Source organism: Bos taurus, chromosome 5 (genome assembly GCF_002263795.3).
Source record: "Bos taurus isolate L1 Dominette 01449 registration number 42190680 breed Hereford chromosome 5, ARS-UCD2.0, whole genome shotgun sequence".
NCBI classification, from domain to species: domain Eukaryota; kingdom Metazoa; phylum Chordata; class Mammalia; order Artiodactyla; family Bovidae; genus Bos; species Bos taurus.
In genome coordinates, this window is record NC_037332.1 from 2,451,193 (window position 1) to 2,471,804 (window position 20,612).

The 20,612-nt window shown below is 39.3% G+C and overlaps 1 long non-coding RNA gene across 2 annotated transcripts in view; it reads left to right on the plus strand.

Annotated features, from left to right (window-relative positions):
* Positions 1–4,508, plus strand: part of LOC132345233 (uncharacterized) — a 36,022-nt gene extending 31,514 nt beyond the window's left edge. For both annotated transcript variants that reach the window (XR_009494436.1, XR_009494435.1), the window contains 2 exons: positions 3,429–3,592; positions 4,335–4,508. This is a non-coding gene — a long non-coding RNA (uncharacterized lncRNA). The remainder of the gene's footprint in view (positions 1–3,428; positions 3,593–4,334) is intronic.
* Positions 4,509–20,612: the final 16,104 nt, after the last annotated feature.

Genomic DNA, 20,612 nt, shown 5'->3' on the forward strand with positions numbered 1-20,612 from the left:
GTGGAGTCTGGCGGGCTGCAGTCCACGGGGTCACAGAGAGTCAGACACGACCCAGCACCTGACACTCACACCCTGTGCTAGTGGCCAAAGCAGCGGGGAGGAGAGCGCTCTTTTCAGAAAGCAGCTTAAATCGTGTCATTTTCTGCTCAAAATCTTTCAAAGTTTTCCCCATTAACTTACAAATAAAAGTCTATTCCTTACAATAGCCTAATAGTCTTTTTTTTCCCCAAAGAATCTATTTTTAAAATAATAATCATAATGCTTTAAAAAATGAGACTCAATAAAAAACTTTAAAATATGATTCAATTTGTACATGGTTATTCAAGAAACACAATGGATATCCTCTGTCAAGTACACTTACTAATGTATTGCAGGGGTTTTATTTATATTATTTTGGTTATTTTATTTTTTTAAAAAAATTGGAGTATTTACAATGTTGTATTAGTTTCAGATGTACAGCATAGTGATTCAGTTTTACATATACATATATTAACTCTTCTTCTGATTCTTTCACCATATAGTTTATTACCGAAGTGTCAGTAGACTGATCTGGTTTACATTTTTGATCTTATGTCTTGCATATTTTTTCATAGCTGGTTCCTTTTCATTCTTTGGGTCTCATCTCAAATTCCAACTTTTTGAGAAATTCTCAACCTGTCAACCACTCTTCATCACTTTGGCCAGCAGTAACCATGCCATATGCTATGCTTAGTCACTCAGAGGTGTCTGACTCTTTGTAACCCCATGAACTGTAGCCCACCAGGCACCTCTGTCCATGGGATTCTCCAGGCAAGAATACTGGAGTGGGTTGCCATGCCTTCATCTGGGGGATCTTCTCAACCCTGGGAGAGAATCCAGGTCTCCCACATTGCAGGTGAATTCTTTACCAGTGAATTCTGAGCTAGCAGGGAAGCCCAAGAATACTGTAGTGGGTAGCCTATGCTTTCTGCAGGGGATCTTCCCAATCCAGGAATCAAACCAGGGTATCCTGCATTGCAGGCAGATTTTTACAAGCTGAGCTATCAGGGAAGCCCCAACCATGCCATATTGGTTGTTAAATATTTTTACTATATCACTTACTATATATTAAATATCATGATATATACTGGTAAATACATCTACAAGGAGAAATATCAATAATCTCTGATACGTAGATGACACCACTCTTCTGGCAGAAAGAAAGAGGAACTAAAGGAGCTCTTGATGAAAGTGAAAGAGGCGAATAAAAAATCTGGCTTAAAACTCAACATTCAAAAAACTAAGATCATGATATCCGGTCCCATCACTTCATGGCAAATAGATGAGGAAACAATGGAAATAGTGACAGACTTTATTTTCTTGGCTCCATATCACTGCAGATGGTGACTGTAGCCATGAAATTAAAATGTACTTGCTCCTTGGAAGAAAAACTATGACCAACCTGGACAGCATATGAAAAAGCAGAGAAATTACTTTGCCAACAAAAGTCTGTATAGTCAAAGGTATGGTTTTTCCAGTAGTCATGTATGGATGTCAGAACTGGACCATAAAGAAAGCTGAGTGCTGAAGAACGATGCTTTTGAACTGTGGTGTTGGATAATACTCTTGGGAGTCCCTTGGACTGCAAGGAGATTAAACCAGTTAAATCTAAAGGAACTCAACCCTGAACATTCATTGGAAGGACTGATGCTGAAACTGAAGCTCCAATACTTTGGTCACATGATGCAAAGAACTGCCATGCCCAAGATAGGTGAATGCTTTGAGCAGACCAATGGAAAGTCTTGTGCTCAAAAAGGCAAATGAATATATGATGAACATGATTCAAAATATGATTCCTATTACAAAGGTCTTCATTGTCTTCTGAATAGAATATTTATAAGACAAGCAATCTTTTCTCTTGCAAATAGAGTAACCAACTCTTCTGGTTTGCCTGAGACTCGGAGTTTTCTAGGGTTGGAAGATTATCAGTGCAAAATTTTTCATTTAACATGCTAACAAAGTCTGTGATTTTACCTGGCCTGGAAAAATAAATAAATAAATAAATAAATAAAATAAATCTGTTCCTTAAAAAGGTGAGAGAGTAGAGGAGAAGACATAGTGGAGGCAGCAGGGTCTTGCCATGGTTACTTTGCTTCTTGCTGGTAAACATTTTAGAACCCTCTTGCAACAGTACCACAAAAGCGAAGTTCTGTCGAATTGAGAGATGGCACATCCATCCCTTATTCAGCCAGTAAACTGCTTTCTTTTGTCTGCTAAGCTGCTAGTTTACGTTCTTAAATTTATTTTAAAACAGTTTCTCTGTACTCGTTTAATCAACACATATTTTCTTGTGATTTACTTGTAAAATAAATACTATTGCTGTAGATTTATATGTTGTATTGATGCTTGCAGTTTACAATTATTCTAATAAGTTTGTATCCCTTTCATGATGGCTGGTTTATGGTTGTCACTGCTGAACAACAGTAGATAAATTTAGAAGGCAATCCAATTGTTCAAACTTAACTATTTATGTTCTCCTTAATATTACAACTGAGTATGTCTTTCTTTAAAGATAAGATTATAATGCTGCTACCTAATAACTATTTAGAATACATATAATTATTTTAATATCTGCTCACATGCTCAGTCCTTTTCTCTCTCTCCTCTTTTTTTTTTTCTTTCTTTTAAAGGAAACCAGTGTTGCTAGATAGCTTAACCAATATCCAAATAACTTAGACACCATGTAAAAGCTTCAAATATTAAGGAAGCAGAATCTCTGAGGCACAGGGCAATTTTAACACGCTCTGTATGCACCTTGATGTCTGAGAACCACTTGACTACTTACTTGTGTGAATAACTAGAACCCACCATACACTTGGCAGCAGTCACCCTAACTGTAGCCACAGTGTCTGGATGTGTGTTAGGCTAATGAGATATGCTCTCTGATACATCTTTTACTAGATGGAAATGAAACCTCTTCTGTGTAGTAAAAAGAGTTGCATATATAGAACACACAATATTTTCACAGACTAAAAAGTCCAATGTTCAGAAAACTTAAAAACAATTTTATTTTCTCCTATCAGAACTTAATTTCTATCTTGATTGCCAATGGTGTCCAGGAATAGAATCTGCAATAGAATCAGTTCATTCTAGGGAAACTTAAATATTTTGAAATTATTTCAAGTCTAAAGTCAGATATAGAATGATTTCTCCTTGCGTTCCCAAGTCCTGAAGTTGATTCTAAGGTTCAGGGCTCATAAAAACTCTGTAGTGTTGGTAGGGAGAGAACTCCACTTCTTGGTGTTGATCTGTCCTGTGCTGGTATTCAGGGAGACACATAATTGTTTGGTTTGCATATCTACTGGCATTTGTTTCAGTGCCCTCTTGCCACTCAGTACAAGCTATTTGTGAATGCACATTTCCATTGAATTAAAGATTAATTTTATGTGATTCTTCTGCCTTCACATAAGGTTTGGCTGTTTCCTGAACCTTCCTGAGACTGCAGTTGGCTGGATCCCCATCAGATATTCTCTGCTCCTGAAATCCTGGACAGTCACCCTGATTCACTTGGCACCTACATATGCACCCAGTGACCTGGGGCACATCTGCAGGCCTGTCAGAGCTCATCCAGAAAGTAGGCATCAAATATCCTCAACTTTTGTTTTCTCAGTTTTAAAGTGCTGTGTCCTACCTCAGTTTCAGCACCTCCATATCAAACTGCTAAGCTTTCAAGCTTCAATTTTATTTCCTTCCAATTTTCTCTTACTCTCCCCAGCTCAGAGACATAGAATCCAAGTGAGTGGTGGGGAGATTGCCAGAGAAGGTTAAAAAGAGTTGGGGTGTTGCATTTGTTTGTTTTTTCCCCAACTTTAACCTAGACTGGGAATTTTTATTTTATTTTATTTTTTAACTTTACAATATTGTATTGGTTTTGCCATATATCAGAATGAATCTGCCACAGGTATACATGTGTTCCCCATCCTGAACCCTCCTCCCTCCTCCCTCCCCATACCATCCCTCTGGGTCATTTTTAAAGCCTAAAAAGCAATCATTGACCATTAGCTTTTTGCATCGTCTAATGATAACCTCTCCTTAGAGCAACAGTGATCTCAATTCTCATTCCCAAATGGAAGAAAGTCTTGGGTTAACATTGTGCGCAGATTCAAGAGGGACTGAACTGAGATGTTAACATATTATTATCCTCATTTTGCCAGTGAAGAAACAGTTTAGGGAAATTAAATAATTTTCTCAAGAACATACTACTAGGAAGTAGTTGAGCTAAGTCTCAACTCCAAGTCTGTCTTACAGTCTAGTGTCTGTTCTTAACCATGTAATCATTCCATTACTGACCTTCCTGTTTTCCTCTCTCATTTTAGGGCTGACTTAGCGTGCCCCAACTTTTCGTATGATGGGGCATGAGAGCAGAATGTGGAAGCAGGAGTGTGCATGAAATGATTGTGTGACAATGATGCTAACCACATTCAAGAATGAAATTTTCATAAAGATACATTCAAACAAAAATTAAAAATAAAAGACACGTGCAATGCAAAGGCTTATTCTTGTGATTATAAAGAATATAAATGCTCTGAGATTTTAGTTAAGCCTCTTTAGCAGGTTTTCCACATGAGATGCTTCCTCACCCAATGAGGTTTCATATTTCATAGGTCAAGCTTGCCAATGACTTTGGTGCTTTCAGCTTCCTTTTTACATTAAATGCCAATGCCTAGACAAAAAGTCCACATTTTGCCTGACATCCATTTCATTTGAACATGAGCTCATCTATCCTGTCTCTTGGAATTAGCCAATTTGAGTTTTAAGAACATCGGACATTTTTCTGGCTACCTGAAAATGCAGAAGAGCTAACTTTATCTTTAAATAATTTATTTTGTCTTATTTTAATTTTGTTTCTGCTTCAGTATTATTTGGCAAATGATCATGAAAAGTCTGAGTTGAATAATAAAAGAATTTGGCATAACTCTGTGGGGAAGCTTCCTACACTAGTGTGTCTCTCTCTAGAGACCTTTTGGATTAGAGAACAGTAAAAATAACTCTCTGAAGTTCTTTTTGGGGAAATCTAATGACATATACCATGAAAATAAACACAATTAAATATTTATTGAAATTTCTAATATTTGTAGGATGATTATGTAGAATATTTATACACACATTTTTACTATGCCATGTTAACATCATGTTAAATTTGATCACACAAAAAAAGAAAAAAGAGCCAAGTACAGTATATAAATTTTAATGAAGTCAATTTTCTGTTGTGGATGTTCAATGATTATTAGGATTGGAGTTAAAATTTTCCATTATTCAATACGGCCTTCCCTGGAGGCTCAGACGGTAAAACATCTGCCTGCAATGCAGGAGACCCAGGTTCAATCCTTGAGTCAGGAATATCTCCTGGAGAAGTGAATGACAACCCACCCCAGTGTTCTTGCCTGGGAAATTCCATGGACAAAGGAGCCTGGCTGGCTACAGTTTTTGGGTCACCAGAGTCAGACCCGAGTTAAAGACTAAACAACAACAAATTCTGTGATCGAGTGATCTAGTGATCAAGATCTAGTGATTGAGTCTCAGAACATTTTCATCATCAAGCGGTTGGTCTGTGCTCAGGGAAGCAATAGATAAAGGTGAGGTTTTCATGGCATTTAGCTTGAATAGTGAAATCTGTGATCCCCCAAAAATATATTAATAAATTAAAAACACTTTTTTTCATGCATCAGTCTTCTGAACCCAAGCTAGTTCAGAAGACTAGACATTCCTAGGAGCTTAAATATGTGCATCCTTTGAGTCAGATGAAAAATAAAATATCAAAATTTATTACAAAATATATTTCAACTACATTTTCCATAGGGACAAAGTTATAGGTAATTGCACAATTCTAGTTTCTTCAGGCAGTAGGTCTGTGAGCAAGAGTTTTTTAGAGCAAGCAGAAACAAAAATCATATTTCAGTGGCATTTCAAGTAAAAGTCCCTCCTCCCCAGCACCGTAGAAAAGGACTATATCTTAAAGGAGAAATTTTAGATGTCACCAGGGACCTTATGAAGAGTGTTTTACCAGAGTCTTTAAACATAGGTCTTTGGTGGTGACCACAGTATATAAATGGAGAGATAGAGAATTAATTCATCGTACAGTGGAGCAGAAAACTCACATCTGTTCTTTCTACAACCCAGTACACCCCATTTATTATTGCTTTGCCCTGCACTGTCAGGTCCGAGCAATTAACTTGTGCAGACTGGCTTCTGTGAGGATAGAAAGACAGTGTGTTTATCAGGGGGATATACTAGTTTTGGCTTTTTTTTAACATCAGAGAAAAATAAATAGAATGTCCCCTATGCTCTATGTAGACGAAGACACTATCAAGTTACAGTCAGGGAGTAATACAAGCACCAATACATACACATGATTTTACATAAAAGATAAAATTTTCGAGTTCTTTTTTCCCCTTTAATCAGCTAAGAATAGATCATTTGGAATAGAGTTCAATATAGTTATTTTTGTTTCTTGGTGAATGATTCATTTCTAAATATATAGGTTACCCACATCACTGGTAGTCTGGAAATGGGGGAAAAAAAGAAAATGATAGTCATTGCCATTGAACATAGCAATGAAGGTAGATATATATTCACACATGTGTTGCTCATCTGAGGGTCTACCCTCAGGTTCTATCATATAAATAAGAAAATGGGGTGTGCTCTTGTATATCCCAGGCATTGTGATCAGAAAATAGAATCTGTAACACTATATTTTTCATGAATTTTCTGTTTTTATTTCAACTTCGTTTTCTAGCTCTTCAATAGATAAAATGTGCTTACTTCTTCCTACTTATATTGATTAAGACTGGGATAAAATGAATGAAAGCATGAAGAAACAAATGCACAGAACTGATCTCTTCCTCTTGTTTTTTGAAACATGTTTGTTCCTAGGCTTCCAGGGGACCACACATTCTTCTTTTCATTCTGCCCCAATAGTTGCTCTTTGATCTCTGTGACAGAGTACACCAGCGTGCCAAAAATAGATTAATCCAAGGCTCCAACCTCAGATCTCATTTCTACCCATTCTCATGACTTTAAATACTATCTATATGCTGGTGGCTCCCAAATTTGTTTCAATGGCTTTGATATGTATTCCCGAAATATGGAATTCTACAAATGGTCTGATCAACCTCTCATTTAGATGTAAATAAGGATATCACTTTTGATTTATTCAAAATTGAGCCTTTTATACTTACCTGTTTCAGTCATTGGCCCAACCATTCACCCAGTGTTGACCTGGTAAGACTGGAGACTCTTCTTTCTTTCACACATTTGATCTATTAGCAAAAGTTCTTCAAAAGAGATCAGAAATCCTGCTGCTCCTCATTTATTTGCTTTACGGCCTGTTCTAGGCCACCTCCCTCCCTCACTTGGATCTGTGCGGTGTCTTCCTGGCTGCTCTCTTGACTTCCCCTCTGTGCCCACACACATAGTGTCTGCTTACTTTTGCACCCAGGAGCCCAAGGGACGCTTTAAAAAACTGCTTGATCAATGACTTTCCTGCTCAAATTCTCCAGTGATCTTCCATTACATTTGGAATAAAATGCAATAAATACCACATGATCTGACCCCTGCTCCTTTCACCTTCTTCGAGTTTATTCCTTATCACTCTTCCCTTACCCACGTCTCTGCTTGAGGCACTCTGGCCTCCTCGCTTGTTCCTGCCTCAGGGATTCTGAACCAGCTGTTCCTTTTGGTTAAGGTGATTTTTACCTAGATAAACTGCCTTGTTCACTCTTACTTTATTCATGTCTCTGTTAAAATGTCACCTCCTTAGAGAAACTTTTCCTGACCATCTTTCAAAATTATATCTTCATCACATTTAGCCTCTTAGCAGTTATCACTGACATTAGAATGTAAGAGAAGGCACTTTTTATTTATTTAATTTTTAAATTCAATTTTTTTTCACTATCTCAGTGTTCAAAATTGTGCCCGATACAAAATGAGTGCTCAATCAATATTTGTTAGGCAACAAAATGAGAGAATGAAATTCATATAAGGGGATTATTCTATCTGCATAAATTTTATCAGGATGCATAGGTGCTAAGTTGCCTCAGTTGCATCCAACTTTTTGCGACACTATGGACTGTAGCCCACGAGGCTCCTCTGTCCATGGGATTCTCCAGGGAACAATACTAGAGTGGGTTACCATGCCCTCCTCCATGGGGTTTGTGACTCAGGGATAGAATCTGTATCTCATGACTCCTGCATTGGCAGGAAGGTTCTTTACCACTAGCTCCATCTGGGAAACCCTTATTCAGGGTAAGGTCTCTCATAACTCTAATCAGATAATATCATTAGAAGTCAAATTTAGTTAATGTTTATTACCAGGATTATTATCAATTACAAATGGGAGTCAGAAAATATTCCAGTTAAATTCTCCTGCTTGGTAACCCAAAATAATTATCAAAGTGTCATGAAACCTCTCTTATGAAATCCTTCACTGGTGCTGTGTAGACATAGCCTGAGACTGATATTTGCCAAGTGCTATGAGTTTTACTGCTTGAGCAGATGGTGAAACAATCTCCTGGGAATAAAATCGACCAGGTTGCCTTTGAAGCTTTTCACACAGTAAATAAAATACTGTGTGGCAGAGAATGTTCTACATATGATGAAAAAAGAGAATAAAGATTATCTGTAAAGGTTGAAAAATGCCCTGTGTTGCACAGTGTTAGCCCAGAGTTTACTCACTGATTTCCTTCTTCAGTGCTTTGTAGTGTCTCAGATGTTAGAACATAAGATTATATACATTTTTCTCGAAACAAGTGCTATTTTTAGCCATCCCCATCGACCCAGATTCATGTTGTGAACAGTAAAGCCAGTTTATGCATGGAGAATTTCCAAATGAAGCCTGACTGAGAAGAAAACCTGTTCAGAGATATCTCAATAAACTTCACTGCTTCTTCCTCTGTGCCATTCATAACTTAGCGGGAATTAACTTGCAAAATGAACTGCATCCTGGCAAGTAAAATAAATTTCAATCTGTGTCATTTGACAGAATATTGAACTCCACATTATTTTAAAGAAATCTTAAAACACACACACACACACAACACTGCCAAATAAATACTATTACTGTCTCATCATTTTCTGTTTCTTTTGTCTCAAACATGATTGAACTTATTAAGAAAATGACAACAAAAAACCTAAATGTAAATAACTAATAACAGCTTCAAAACACATGAAACAAAAACTGACAGGACTGAAATAAGAAGTGGAATAATCTCAATTATAGTAGGTTAATAATAATTGATAGAAACTGATAGAACAAGTAGATTTAAAATGTCAGTATGGTTATAGAAGATAATATTTTCAAGGAAATTAACATAACTAATTAATAGAACATGCTATATGACAAAAGTGAAAAACATTTGTTTCCAGTACACAAGCGACATTTGCTAATACATAGCATATTCTGGGCTATAAAACAAGTATTAACAAATTCAAAAGAATTAAAATTATATAAAGCATGTTCTCTGATCATGTCGGAATTGAACTAGAATCAATAACAGAAAGATGATGGAAAGAATCCCAAATATTTATAAATTCACAAACATTCTTCTTAATAACCCATGAATCAAAACAAAAAAATTAGTTACAGGTAAAATTTTTAAAAAATCTAAGCAAACAAACAATAACACCAACCTTCTTCTGCAGTGAAATAAAAATGAATGAGTAAAAAAACTCACTCAAATCCAAAGTGTAGACAGTGCTTGTGCTTAACCACTCAGTCATGTCTGACTCTGTGACCCCAAGGACTGCAGCCCACCAGGCTCTCCTGTCCATGGGGATTTTCCAGGCAAGAGTACTGGAGTCGGTTGCCATGCCCTCCTCCAAGGGATCTTCCTAACCCAGGGACTGGACACAGGTCTCCCGCACTGCATGTGGATTCTTTACTATCTGAGCCACCGGGGAAGCCTAAGAATACTGGAATGAGTAGCCAGCCTTTTCCTTCTCCAGGGGATCTCCCTGACCCAGGAATCGAACTGGGGTCTCCTGCATTGCAGGCAGATTCTTTACCGTCTGAGCTAAGACAGTTCTTGGTGAACGGCTTATAGCGTTTTATGCTTATATAAGAAAACAAGAAAGGTCACAAATCAATTAAGTGTTTCCAATTTAACAAGCTAGAAAAAAAGAAAACTAAATCTAGAACAAACAGAAGGATAGAGATGCAAGAATAGAAAACAATAAAATAGAACACATAACACAATAGAGTAAAAACAATGAAGTCAAAATCTTTTTCTTTTAAAAAGATGAATAAAATTGATGAAAATATAGCCAGACTGATCAAGAAGAGATCATAAAAAATATCACTATCAGGAATTAAAGAGGAGCTGGAGCAGCCAAGAGGAGATACCCCACATCCAAAATCAGGAGCAGCAGCAGATAGGAGTTACCCAACGTCCAAGTTAAGGAGCAGTGCTGCACTTTGCTGGAGCAGCCATGAAGAGATACCCCACGTCCAAGGTAAGAGAAACCCAAGTAAGACTGTAGGCCCTGAGAGAGGGCATCAGAGGGCAGACAGACTGAAACCATAATCACAGAAAACTAGCCAATCTGATCACATGGACCACAGCCTTGTCTAAATCAATGAAACTAATGGACGGGTCATGGTGGAGAGGTCTGACAGAATGTGGTCCACTGGAGAAGGGACTGGCAAACCACTTCAGTATTCTTGCCTTGAGAACCCCATGAACAGTATGAAAAGGCAAAAAGATAGGACACTGAAAGATGAAATCCCCAGGTCAGTAGGTGCCCAATATGCTACTGGAGATCAGTGGAGAAATAACTCCAGAAAGAATGAAGAGATGGAGCCAAAGCAAAAACAACACCCATTGTGGATGGGACTGGTGACAGAACCAAGGTTCAATGCTGTAAAGAGCACTATTGCATCAGTTCAATTCAGTCGTTCAGTCGTGTCTGACTTTTTGTGACCCCATGAATCGCAGCACGCCAGGCCTCCCTGTCCATCACCAGCTCCCGGAGTTCACTCAGACTCATGTCCATCGAGTCAGTGATGCCATCCAGACATCTCATCCTCTGTCATCCCCTTCTCCTCCTGCCCCCAATCCCTCCCAGCATCAGAGTCTTTTCCAATGAGTCACCTCTTCGCATGAGGTGGCCAAAGTACTGGAATTTCAGCTTTAGCATCATTCCTTCAAAGAAACACCCAGGACTGATCCCCTTTAGAATGGACTGGTTGAATCTCCTTGCAGTCCAAGGGACTCTCAAGAGTCTTCTCCAACACCACAGTTCAAAAGCATCAATTCTTCGGCACTCAGCCTTCTTCACAGTCCAACTCTCACATCTATACATGACCACAGGAAAAACCATAGCCTGGACTAGACGGACCTTTGTTGGCAAAGTAAGGTCTCTGCTTTTCAATATGCTATCTAGGTTGGTCAAAACTTTCCTTCCAAGAAGTAAGCATCTTTTAATTTCATGGCTGCAGTCACCATCTGTAGTGATTTTGGAGCCCCCAAAAATAAAGTCTGACACTGTTTCCCCATCTATTTCCCATGAAGTGATGGGACCAGATGCCATGATCTTCGTTTTCTGAATGTTGAGCTTTAAGCCAACTTTTTCACTCTCCTCTTTCACCTTCATCAAGAGGCTTTTGAATTCCTCTTCACTTTCTGCCATAAGGGTGGTGTCATCTGCATATCTGAGGTTATTGATATTTCTCCCGGCAATCTTAATTCCAGCTTGTGTTTCCTCCAGTCCAGCGTTTCTCATGATGTATTCTGCATATAAGTTAAATAAACAGGGTGACAATATACAGCTTTGACATACTCCTTTTCCTATTTGGAACCAGTCTGTTGTTCCATGTCCAGTTCTAACTGTTGCTTCCAGACCTGCACACAGATTTCTCAAGAGGCAGATCAGGTGTTCTGGTATTCCCATCTCTTTCAGAATTTTCCACAGTTTATTGTGATCCACACAGTCAAAGGCTTTGGCATAGTCAATAGAAATAGATGTTTTTCTGGAACTCTCTTGCTTTTTCCATGATCCAGAGGATGTTGGCATTTTGATCTCTGGTTCCTCTGCCTTTTCTAAAACCAGCTTGAACATCAGGAAGTTCACAGTTCACATATTGCTGAAGCCTGGCTTGGAGAATTTTGAGCATTACTTTACTAGCATGTGAGATGAGTGCCATTGTGCAGTAGTTTGAGCATTCTTTGGCATTGCTTTTCTTTGGGATTGAAATGAAAACTGACCTTTTCCAGTCCTGTGGCCACTGCTGAGTTTTCCAAATTTGCTGGCATATTGAGTGCAGCACTGTCACAGCATCATCTTTCAGGATTTGGAATAGCTCAACTGGAATTCCATCACCTCCACTAGCTTTGTTCGTAGTGATGGTTTCTAAGGCTCACTTGACTTCACATTCCAGGATGTCTGGCTCTAGGTCAGTGATCACCCCATCGTGATTATCTGGGTCGTGAAGATCTTTTTTGTACAGTTCTTCTGTGTATTCTTGCCATCTCTTCTTAATATCTTCTGCTTCTGTTAGGTCCATACCATTTCTGTCCTTTATCGAGCTCATCTTTGCAGGAAATATTCCTTTGTTATCTCTGATTTTCTTGAGGAGATCCCTAGTCTTTCCCTTTCTGTTGTTTTCCTCTATTTCTTTGCATTGATTGCTGAAGAAGGCTTTCTTATCTCTTCTTGCTATTCTTTGGAACTCTGCATTCAGATGCTTATATCTTTCCTTTTCTCCTTTGCTTTTCACTTCTCTTCTTTTCACAGCTATTTGTAAGGCCTCCCCAGATAGCCATTTTTCTTTTTTGCATTTCCTTTCCATGAGAATGGTATTGATCCCTATCTCCTGTACAATGTCACGAACTTCTGTCCATAGTTCATCAGGCACTCTATCTATCAGATCTAGGCCCTTAAATCTATTTCTCACTTCCACTGTATAATCATAAGGGATTTGATGTAGGTCATTCCTGAATAGTCTAGTGGTTTTCCCTACTTTATTCAATTTAAGTCTGAATTTGGCAATAAGGAGTTCATGATCTGAGCCACAGTCAGTTCCTGGTCTTGTTTTTGCTGACTGTATAGAGCTTCTCCATCCTTGACTGCAAAGAATATAATCAATCTGATTTTGGTGTTGACCATCTGGTGATGTCCATGTATAGAGTCTTCTCTTGTGTTGTTGGAAGAGGGTGTTTGCTATGACCAGTGCATTTTCTTGGCAAAACTCTATTAGTCTTTGCCCTGTTTCATTCCATATTCCAAGGCCAAATTTGCCTGTTACTCCAGGTGTTTCTTGACTTCCTACTTTTGCATTCCAGTCCCCTATAATGAAAAGGACATCTTTTTTGTTAGTTCTAAAAGGTTTTGTAGGTCTTCATAGAAGCATTCAACTTCAACTTCTTTAGCATTACTGGTTGGGGCATAGACTTGGATTACTGTGATATTGAATGGTTTGCCTTGGAAACGAACAGAGATTATTCTGTTGTTTTTGAGATTGCATCCAAGTATTGCATTTCGGACTCTTTTGTTGACCATGATGGCCACTTCATTTCTTCTGAGGGATTCCTGCCTGCAGTAGTAGATATAATGGTCATCTGAGTTAAATTCACCCATTCCAGTCCATTTCAGTTCGCTGATTCCTAGAATGTCAACATTCACTCTTGCCATCTCTTGTTTGACCACTTCCAATTTGCCTTGATTCATGGGCCTGACATTCCAGGTACCTATGCAATATTGCTCTTTGCAGCATTGGACCTTGCATCTATAACCAGTCACATCCACAGCTGGGTATTTTTTTTTTTGCTTTGGCTCCATCCCTTCATTCTTTCTGGAGTTATTTCTCCACTGATCTCCAGTAGCATATTGGGCACCTACTGACCTAGGAGTTTCTCTTTCAGTATCCTATTTTTTTCATACTTTTTCCTATTTTTCCTATTTTTTTCATCCTTTTCATACTCTTCATGGGGTTCTCAAGGCAAGAATACTGAAGTGGTTTGCCATTCCCTTCTCCAGTGGACCACATTCTGTCAGATCTCTCCACCATGACCTGCTCGTCTTGGGTTGCCCCACGGGCATGGCTTAGTTTCATTGAGTTAGACAAGGCTGTGGTCCTAGTGTGATTAGATTGATTAGTTTTCTGTGAGTATGGTTTCAGCGTGTTTGACCTCTGATGCCCTCTTGCAACACCTACTGTCTTACTTGGGTTTCTCTCACCTTGGGCTTGGGGTATCTCTTCATGGCTGCTCCAGCAAAGCGCAGCCATTGCTCCTTACCTTGGACGAGGGGTATCTCCTCACTGCCACCTTCCTGACCTTCAACGTGGGATAGCTCCTCAGAATACACAGAAGAACTGTAAAAAAAGATCTTCAGGACCCAGATAGTCATGATGGTGTGATCATTCACCTAGAGCCAGACATCCTGGAATGTGAAGTCAAGTGGGCCTTAGAAAGCATGACTACGAACAAAGCTGGTGGAAGTTATGGAATTCCAGTTGAGCTATTTCAAATCCTAAAAGATGATGCTGTGAAAGTGCTGCAGTCAATAGGCCAGAAAATCTGGAAAACTCAGCAGTGGCCACAGGACTGGAAAAGGTCAGTTTTCATTCCAATCCCAAAGAAAGGCAATGCCAAAGAATGATCCAACTACCACCCACTTGCACTTGGCTCAGATGGTAAAGCATCTGTCTACAATGCGGGAGACCTGAGTTTGATCCCTGATCGGGAAGATCCACTGGAGAAGGAAATGGCAATCCACTCCAGTACTATTGCCTGGAAAATCCCATGGACAGAGGAGCCTGGTAGGCTACAGTCCATGGGGTCGCAAAGAATCAGACACGACTGAGCGATTTCACTTTAATTCACATGCTAGTAAAGTAATGCTCAAAATTCTCCTAGCCAGGCTTCAGCAATACGTGAATCATGAACTTCCAGATGTTCAAGCTGGTTTTAGAAAAGGCAGAGGAACCAGGGATCAAATTGCCAACATCTGCTGGATCATACAAAAGCAAGAGTGTTCCACAAAAACATCTATTTCTGCTTTATTGACTATGCCAAAGCCTTTGACTGTGTAGATCACAATAAACTGTGGAAAATTCTGAAAGAAATGGGAATATCAGACCACCTGACCTGCCTCTTGAAAAACCTGTATGCAGCTCAGCAAGCAACAGTTAGAACTGGACATAGAACAATAGACTGGTTTCAAATAGGAAAAAAGTACATCAAGGCTGCATATTGTCAGCCTGCTTATTTAACTTATATGAAGAGTACGTCATGACAAATGCTGAGCTGGAAGAAGCACAAGCTGAAATCAAGATTGCCGGGAGAAATATCAATAACCTCAGATATGCAGATGACACCACCCTTATGGCAGAAAGTGAAGAGGAACTCAAGAGCCTCTTGATGAAAGTGAAAGAGGAGAGCAAAAAGGTTGGCTTAAGGCTCAACATTCAGAAAACAAAGATCATGGCATCCTGTCCCATCACTTCATGGTAAATAGATGGGGAACAATGGAAACAGTGACAGACTTTAATTTGGGGAACTCCAAAATCACTTCAGATGGTGACTGCCGCCATGAAATTAAAAGACACTTACTCCTTGGAAGAAAAGTTATGACCAAACTAGACAGCATATTAAAAAGCAGAGACATTACTTTGCCAACAAAGGTCTGTCCAGTCAAGGCTATGGTTTTTTCAGGAGTCATGTATGGACGAGAGTTGGACTATAAAGAAAGATGAGCCCTGAAGTATTGATGCTTTTGAACTGTGGTGTTGGAGAAAACTATTGAGGGTCCCTTGGACTGCAAGGAGATCCAACCAGTCCATCCTAAAGGAGTTCAGTCCTGGGTGTTCATTGGAGGGACTGATGTTGAAGCTGAAACTCCAAAACTTTGGCTACCTGATGCAAAGAACTGACTCATTTGAAAAGACCCCGAAGCTGGGAAAGATTGAGGCAGGAGGAGAATGGGATGATAGAGGATGAGATGGTTGAATGGCATCACAGAATCAATGGACATGAGTTTGAGTAAAACTCAAGGCAGTTGTTGATGGACAGGGAGGCCTGTTGTGCTGCAGCCATGGGTTGCAGAATCGGACACGACTGAGCAACTAAACTGAACTGAACTGAACCTCTTATAAATCAACAGGATAATAAAGGCATATTATTAAAAATTTAGGACACTACAGTTGACAGGTCATATAAATCAGAAAATTCCTTAGAGCTGGGGAAAAAAACAAAACAAAAAACTACTGAAGTTTACTCAGGAAGCTCTACTCTATTAAAGGACTTCAACTTGAGGTTACAACTCTTCTCAAAAAGAAAACTTTAGGCCTATTGGCTTGTTGGTGAATTCTATTAAGCATTTAAGGAGTAAATAATACCAACTTTACAAAAATTCTTCCAGAAAATGGAATATGAGGAATTATTGTCTTACTCATTTTACTGAGCTTAATCTAGCATTGTGGTGGTGTGGTGTCCAAGTTATTTCCACCCCTGGACTGCAGCCCTCTCTACATGGGATTTCCCTGGCAAGGATACTGGAGTGGAACACACATCAGATCTATATCTTTCATGACTATAGATACAAAACTCTCGAAAAAATATTAGCACTTGATTCCACCAACATATAAAAATGAAAATGTATCACGACCAAGTGTAATTTATGCAGGAAAGCAAGGCTAGTTTATTACTGGTAAAGAATCAATGCTATTCACCATATAAACAGAGTAGAAGTGAAAAAAAATAGGATGATTTCAGTAGATGAAGAGAAAGCATAACAAAATTCAACATATATTCATGATATAGGAGATAACCCACACTACTTCATAGAAAGCATCATAACTTAGTGGCAAAAATGGAGAAGGCAATGGCAACCCACTCCAGTACTCTTGCCTGGAAAATCCCATGGGCGGAGGAGCCTGGTAGGCTGCAGTCGATGTGGTTTCGAAGAGTCGGACATGACTGAGTGACTTCAATTTCATTGTTCACTTTCATGCACTGGAGAAGGAAATGGAAACCCACTCCAGTGTTCTTGCCTGGAGAATCCCAGGGACGGGGGAGCCCGTTGGGCTGCCATCTATGGGTCACACAGAGTCGGACATGACTGAAGCGACTTAGCAGCAGCAGTGGCAAAAAATGAAATGATTTCTTTCCTTAGAATTGGAAATAAAACATAGTTGTCTTCTCTCACTGCTTTTCAATTTTGTACTGTAGATCCTAGAAAGCTATATAATGCCAAAAAAAAAAAAAATGAGAATAATAAAGTAAAATAAGATCAAAATAATATATGTTATTTTGATCTGTATTCAAAGAATACAGAGACTGTATTCAAAGAATATCATCGAGGAATCAATGAGTAAGTTACTAGAATCTGAAAAGTGATTTTGTCAAGGTTATAGGCCACAAAGTAAATATATCTTAAAGTATATCTTATCTGATAGGTATAGAGATCTTCATGGACAGAGGAGACTGGTAAACTATAGTCCATGGGGTCTAAAAGTCAGATAAAATTGAGCATGCACACAATATAGTTATACAGATCAGAAATCCAAAATCAGTTTCACTAGGCTGAAATGAAGGTATTGGAAAACTTGAATTGTTTTCTGGAGTCTCTAGGATAGAATCTGTTTTCTTGCCTTTTCTAGCTTCCTGGGCTGCCTATATTAGTTGGCTATGTCCTTTCCTTCCAACTTTAAGGTCAACTAGCTGTGTAACATCTTTTCTCCTCTCTGAGATCTGCCTCTGTCTTTTCATTTCCTCTTTTGGAATCTGATCCTCCTTTCTCTGGTGCCCCTGCCTTTTTCTTTTTTCTTTTATTTTTTAACTTTACAATATTGTATTGGTTTTGCCATATATCAACATGAATCTGCCACAGGTATACATGTGTTCCCCATCCTGAACCCTCCTCCCTCCTGCCTCCCCATACCATCCCTCTGGGTCATCCTAGTGCACCAGCCCCAAGCATCCAGTATCGTGCATTGAACCTGGACTGGCGGCTCATTTCATACATGATATTATACATGTTTCAATGCCATTCTCTCAAATCATCCCACCCTCTCCCTCTCTCACAGAGTCCAAAAGACTGTTCTATACATCTGTATCTCTTTTGCTGTCTCATATACAGGGTTATTGTTACCATCTTTCTAAATTCCATATATATGTGTTAGTATACTGTATTGGTGTTTTTCTTTCTGGCTTACTTCACTCTGTATAACCGGCTCCAGTTTCATCAACCTCATTAGAAGTGATTCAAATGTATTCTTTTTAATGTCTGAGTAATATTCCATTGTGTATATGTACCACAGCTTTCTTATCCATTCATCTGCTGATGGACATCTAGGTTGCTTCCATGTCCTGGCTATTATAAACAGTGCTGCAATGAACATTGGGGTACACGTGTCTCTTTCAATTCTGGTTTCCTTAGTGTGTATGCCCAGCAGTGGGATTGCTGGATCATAAGGCAGTTCTATTCCCAGTTTTTTAAGGAATCTCCACACATTCAAAATGGATTAAAGATCTAAACGTAAGACCAGAAACTAAAAAACTCCTAGAGGAGAACATAGGCAAAACACTCTCCGACATACATCACAGCAGAATCCTCTATGCCTTTTTCTAAATCTAGCTTGCACATCTGGAAGTTCTCAGTTCTCATACTGCTGAAGCCTAGCTTGAAAGAATTTGAGTATTATTTTGCTAGCATGTGAAATGAGTGCAATTGTGCAGTAGTTTGAATATTCTTTGGCAGAGATCAAATGGCCAACATCCACTGGATCATAGAAAAAGCTGGAAAAGTCCAGAAAAACCTCTACTTCTGCTTCATTGACTAGGCTAAAACTTTTGACTGTGTAGATCATGACAAACAGTAGAAAATTCTTAAAGAGGTAGGAATACCAGATCATCTTGCCTGCCTCCTGTGAAACCTGTATGCAGGTCAAGAGGCCACAGTTAGAACTGGACATGGAAAAACAGACTGGTTTCAAATTGGGAAAAGAGTAAGTCAAGGCTGTATATTATCACCCTACTTATTTAAAGTCTATGCAGAGTACATTAAGCGAAATGCCAGGCTGGATGAAGCACAACTGGAATCAAGATTGCTGGGAAAAGTATCAATGACCCTAGATATGCAAATAACCCCACCCCTAAGGTGGAAGGAAGAGGGAAGAGGTAAAGAGCCTCTTGATGAAGGTGAAAGAAGAGAATGAAAAAGGTGGCTTAAAGGTCAACATTCAAAAAAAACTAAGAGCATGGCATACAGTCCCATCACTTGATGACAAATAGATGGGGAAACAGTGGCAGATTTTATTTTTTGGGTTCCAAAATCACTGCAGATGGTGACTGCAGCATGAAATTAAAAGATACTTGCTCCTTGGAAGAAAAGCTATGACCAACCTAGACAGCATATTAAAAAGCAGAGACATTACTTTGGCGACAAAGGTCTGTCTAGTCAAGGCTATGGTTTTTCCAGTAGTCATATATGGATGTGAGAGTTGGACTGTAAAGAAAGTTGAGCACTGAAAAATTGATGCTTTTGAACTGTGGTGTTGGAGAAGACTTTTGAAAGTCCCTTGGTCTTCAAGGAGATCCAACCAGTCAATCCTAAAGGATATCAGTCCTGAATATTCATTGGAAGTACTGTTGCTGAAGCTGAAACTCCAGTACTTTGGCCACCTGATGTGAAGAACTGACTCCTTGGAAAAGATCCTGATGGTGGGAAAGATTGAGGGAGGGAGGAGAAGGGGCTGACAGAGGATGAGATGGTTGAATGGCATCACTGAGTCAATGGACATGAGTTTGAGTAGACTCCAGGAGTTGGTGATGGACAGGGAGGCCTGGCGTGTTGCAATCCACGGGGTTGCAAAGAGTGGGACATGACTGAGTGACTGAACTGAACTGAATTGAACTAATTCTGAAATCCCAGCAGACTGACTCTCCAGGAGGTTCCCAGGAGTGGGGGTAATCCTCAGTGGCTTGTGGCCCTACCCTCTGGGCTCACAGTTCATTTTTTGATAGGTGGTTTAGATGGTAAAGAATCTGTCTACAATGCAGGAGACCCAGGTTCAAACCCTGGGTCAGGAAAATCCTTTGGAGAAGGAAGTGGTTACCCACTTCAGTATTATTTCCTGAAGAACTCCATGGACAGAGAAGCCTGGCAGGCTACAGTCCATGGGTTTGCAAAGAGTCAGACATGACTGAGCAACTAACACACTTCCTTTTGCAGGAAGAGTAGTATATTTTGCAGATGAGTGGTTTTATGAGCCTGTTTCCTGCCTGTATAATTTTGAAGTTTGGCAGTCTTCTTTCGTTTGTCCCTTTCGGTCCTTTTCAGTTCAAGGTCTCAGTGTTTCTGCTGATATAACATTCCCAGAAACCTGTGAGTCTCAAGTATATATCAGAGGAATTCACTCTCTCAGACAAGAGGCTCCTCCACAGGTTTTTCCTGGATGATCACATTTCTTATTTTGGCTTCTGCTGAGAAGATGAAGGGGATGTATGAGTCACATGCCTAATCTCTTCAAAGAACCTCTGTGTGATTTAATACTCTGAGCTTTTGATATTTCTGAGGTGCTAGCAAAAGGTTGTCTAGCTACACATACCCTTGGCTTTCACTCCTGAACATATTTTCCTGACAGTGAATTTCCTAAT